The sequence below is a fragment of the Charadrius vociferus genome, unplaced genomic scaffold (genome assembly GCF_000708025.1).
Source record: "Charadrius vociferus isolate BGI_N301 unplaced genomic scaffold, ASM70802v2 scaffold376, whole genome shotgun sequence".
Lineage (NCBI taxonomy): Eukaryota > Metazoa > Chordata > Aves > Charadriiformes > Charadriidae > Charadrius > Charadrius vociferus.
This window is the reverse complement of record NW_009648888.1, coordinates 14,032-19,340: the sequence shown is the minus strand read 5'-3', so window position 1 is coordinate 19,340 and position 5,309 is coordinate 14,032.

Sequence of the window (5,309 nt, the reverse complement as noted above, 5' to 3'; positions counted from 1 at the left end):
GTGAGATGCTTGAAAGCAAAGTGGCTCGCTGTACTTGATTTGTCTCGTAGGTAGACAGAAAAAGTGGAAATTGGCATTATGTTCAAATCTACAACACTGAGCTTGAAATACAGTTCTGGTATTTCCACTAAAACTCCATGTTCCACAAAAAGCAAAAAGTCAAAGTCTTTAAACACGCTAAGTATTAGCATGCTGAGAATACACAATGGCAGGCACGGATGTGGAAATACAGCACCCAAGAAAATAAGCTACAGACACCACTAAGTGAAGCTGTACTGCTCACACAATGTAAATGGACTTTTTTCTATAAAATTGTGCCTATCAAGTCTGGTTACATTTCTGTCCTTAGCAAGGGTTCTAGTGTGAACAGCAAGTTCACTGCAGTCCAGGGTGACATGCCACTCACAGGGAAGTTTTATCTTTTGCAACATTTAGGGATTTTTTATGACATAACCAACCACTGCACACAAAACACAAATTCTGAGGGTGTGATATAAAAAGGGGATGAATTACACTTCCCAGATGTCCCCAGTGCTCTGGAACAAGCAACACCCGCATAGACTGAAATCTCTTATCTAACCATGAATAGCATTGCCGCTGCCCTGGCTCTTCCTGGGATCAGGAGCTGTGTCCAAAAGTGAGCAAATTTTTCCAGTCCTTGACTAAAACCAGAGTAGCTTTCCAAAAATACCCAGTGGCCTACCTGTTAAAACCCAAGTGTGTGTTTGGACGCATAAGCAGTGACAAAAAAACTGACAAAGGATTTTCAGTTTCAGCAGCCTACGCTCATTGGGAAAGCTCCCTACCCTGCTCAGTCCTTACCCTGACCTCCTGCTGTATATTTAAATAAACAGTCCACTAGCACAAGAAAACTATGTGTGTCCTATTTTCTACTTGTCTGACCTCATTCTGTCTCAGATAATATTCTTCTTTAAGCAGTATTAATTTTTCTTAACTTTGTTTGACAGAGCCACAGAATTTGGTTTGTATTTGTTTTTCCACCGTAATAATTATTCTATAGGAAAAAGGATTGTACAAATGGAAGAAGTATCTATGTACATGCTTCAAAGCAATAACAAATAAATATTTGGAAAAGCATTAATGCATATTTAATATGATGTAGCTACCCATAAATTGTGGTTATATCAGGTTCCTGGTGCTTGAAAACAAACCTTAATTTTTTTTTAATATTTAGGTAGTTTAGAACAAGGATCAGAGGCAATCCTCTGTTCGAGTTTTGCCAGTATGAGAGTATTCTTCTAGTATGAAAACTAGGGCCATTATGTAAAGCTAAAGGATGCAAAGTTCAGACAAACAATAAGACACTTCCTAATGCAACGAATACTTGACCCAGGGAACTTCTTCCAAAGGACTCTGCATATTTCAAAGCATACAGAGACTGAAGACAACATTCAACAAGACCACAGAAGAAAATCCACTGAGGACACCTTAGATGCGCAGAAATGTCATCCAGGTCAGTAAATCCCTGCTCTAAAATTGGCTAGAGTGTAAGAATATTCTGGGTAAGTAGCCCTAAATGCCTGTCCTCTTCTTTTCCTCTTCTCCAAGGTATCCCCAGCTCAGGAATAAAACACCAACTTTGATGGACCTCTACTCAGATACTCAATGGCCATTCCTACACTTTCCAGTGCACATCAGAATCCAATGTGATTGATGAAGGAAACTTAAAAGTCACGTTGGAGACGTAAGAACGAGGCGACCTGCCTGAATCAGATTTCTATCGGATTATTTCTCGTGCTAGTGTCTGATAGTAGCTGCTTAATGATGCTTTTGCAGATAACAAAATGTGTAAAGGCTATTGTCCAGTCAAATAGAACTATTATTAAGTGTCAAGAAATCAGACAAAATATGATACACGTAATCACATTTGGTCAACGTTTCTCAAAAATGAGCAAAATTAATTCCTATGATATTAATCCGATTTCAGCCCAAGGCCTATGGGCATGACATAACAACGCCACTAACTCCAGCGCTGACCACAGCTTAGGCTTTCAGAGACTGCCCCTTTATCTGTAGGGACATAAACAACAATAAAAAACCTCTCAAACCAATTCACATGTCCTGCAGCTAGCAAATTGTTATTCTCGTTCTTCTGAGCTATGAATTCTATCTGTTGCTGACAAACAATTGATTCCATCTATAAAGAAATGCAAGGAGTAATTTCAGATCAACATTTCAGCCTCGTTGACGGGAATTTGAAGCCCAGCAACGTTCTTTTGCGGTAATGTAGTGATAGCTTTTAAGTACATAGGCTTAGTCTCTAAAACACTGTGACTCATGCACTGAATTTGCTTCCTTATAACTGATAAGAAGTATATTTTGTGACCCTGCAATAAAAAACATCCTCTGAGCTGCAGTGCTGGAATTCCTGCATTTTCTACTTTTATGAGAGGCAGTAAACGGCCATAATCTGAGTATTTCTGAATGCCAAGTATTTGATCTGAGTGAGAAAACCTGTTTGCCTACATGAGTTCTTTCCTATTTTACACTGATCTTTAGGGTCTCTGATAGCCTAAGACAACAGATATTCTTCAGTTCAGGTAAGTCACCATGAAAGAGAAATTACTATAATGCCATCAAATTCCAATCAGTTACCCCCTGATATTAAAGATGCAGAGACAATATTTAGGGGAAATTTTTCGCCAGCTCTTAAAGGGCAACTGAACTTAATCAAGGCACATGCTTAATTCCAACCGATTTCGTCCATTGCACTGTGGGAGGTTTCTGATTCCCACCCAGAAGGGCCTGCAAACACCACCAGACACACAAGACAGGCCACAAGATACAATGTTCCTCGTATGCTCAAAAAAGCTGCTTTGCTCCTGCTACATTAGGAGGTAATTTACCTTTTCTTCACCACCCTCGCATTTGCATTCAAGATCACTGAGGCTCGTTTGCACAAGGATAGCGTCAGCTATCCTCTTCTGTTCATCTAACCTCCCTTCTGGCCAGCCTCAGCTCTGCTGCGTGGTGAAGTGCTTGTGAAGCTCCACACCAGGGCATGCATTTCTGAGTGAGATTTAACAATAATTTTTGACATCACCGTTGACTTCAGCAGAAGCTGCTATCCCCCTTCTTCTCCCATCTCGTCTCCACATTTCCTCATTTCTTCCAACCGTTCAGTAGCCTAACACGCAGGCACGCTGCACGGTGCATGACAATTAAGAACTGCTAACTGAACAATAAAGTGGCACAAAATAAGAGTTAGCTCCTTTCTCTTGACTTGGTCATCCTATGAATGCCTGTGTTGGTGTAATCAACAGAGGGAATCAAGGCTCAGCGTGAGTGTCTGTAGTGGGACCGCTCAAACCAACACAAAGACCATTGCTCCCAACTGTTAAACAGTGCCAAAGGATCGTAGCGCTCTGGTTTCATCACATAATGGCAGCACACTAGTTTGTCCACACTTAGAAGTAGAGTGAAGTGAGGACAGGATTTGAGCTATTGCACTTAACTGCAGCATTAATAGCTTGGGTCTGGGGCACAATGATGCCCTGTGATGATCTGAACTGGTACCAGTCAATGCAAAGGCTTTATGCAATACATTTACATTTGGCTTTATTTCATTTTTACTCCTGATATCCATATAGAAACAGGTTCTAGACTCCTTACGAGGTCTCCTGTATGTTTTTATGAGACCAAAGACTTTCAACTCCATAGCAGCCTACAATAACTGCCTGTGAAAGAAAGCGAAACAGAAACAGAAATTCTACTACTGTGGGACAGCAAACAAAAGGTTTAGAAACAGCAGGTATTTGAAACCCACCCCATTTCTGGGGAAAACACAGAAACCGAGCCATTTATTTGCTCAAGAAAACTGAACCATTATTCAGTAAACACCCTAACTGTAACGAGCAGAGCACATATACTCAATGCAGTCAACTGCACTGTTCCATTCAATTCTAATCTGCGCTACTGGACATTTGGTATATTACATATATGCTTATGGCTGATGTTTTCATAGTAAATGTGGTGGGTTTGATTCTGCAAAGCACCCTCCCTTCCTCCTGCTTTGAATGGTAAAAGTATTCTGGAGACAGCACGCAAGTCCTTTGCAACCCATGTGCCACACGTTCTGCCCTTCACAGACTCACAGAGCTGAAAAGGAACAAGACCCTCATTATCAGTTGGATTTTCCTTTCTTTCTTTTTTGTCCCTCCTTTATACTTCAGCACTATTACTGTGTCAAGTAACTCGAAGTGCTTTTTCAAGCTTTGCTCTGAGTTCACAGGTCTTGTAAGTACGGAGGTATGAGCAGTTCCCAGGTGGTCGTGAGATGCTGGTGCATCGGAGTAATTTTCTTATTCCCCAGGGGCACTTTCCTTTCTCTGAGCAGCACTACATTATTGCAGTGATTACAAAAGCCAAAGGGTGCTGCCACCTCCCACAGCACCATCGCTTCCTCGAGGTTCCTAATTTATACTCTCTCTCACCCTGCTCAGCATCACCGCTGCAATCACTGGAGAGAAGCTGTGGCAAGTACAACCCCCGTGCATCTACTCCATTCCCGGTTGGGAGTGTACAGACAAAAGCTGGTGTCCAAGGATACCCAGAGATGTTTGTGTGATATGTGTGCTGTAATGAATGACTTCTTGCTTTCCTGTGGCCTAGGCCAAGACTTAAGTGAAAAAGTGAAAACCCGAGACAGCCAGTACTGCGTGTTCACCGCTGATCTGTCCAGAGACTACTCCACCCCAAACCACAGCAAAAATACCCTCTCGGGCTTTCCCCAGGCTCGTGCCTATCCCAGGGACCGGCATTTCTGACTGACCAGCCTGATAATCAGCAGCTTGTTTACAAGGCAGCAATCTCCCCTTCATCTCTTTGGTTTCGCACCATCTCACAGTAATTTGTAGAGGACAGATATCAAGGGGCATCTCTGCTTCTTCTGGGCTCTCCTGCGTTGTGTCACACACTCGCACAGGAAACAGGGCAACTCCAGGCCTTTCCTGGGCAGACTGACCATGATACACTAACTTGATAATAGCCATCCACTACTCTTTTGTACAAGTGGATATTTCCGCTACTTCTGAGGCTCCTACCATCTGCAGCCGTCTACACAGCTATAGATGGGATACTCGCTTTCTGCAGCAGGACTCACTGACAGCCCATGGTACTACCATAAACCTGAAAGAAAGCATCTCATACCAACATGCCAGGCTGAAAACTACACTACCTCAGGAGCAGCCTGACAAGTGGATCCAGCGTCCCTACTTAGAGGGTAGGAACCTTTGTCCCAGTGTTAGGCTAGACTGCTGAACAGATCCAGCAGTTCAGTTTTGATTCAC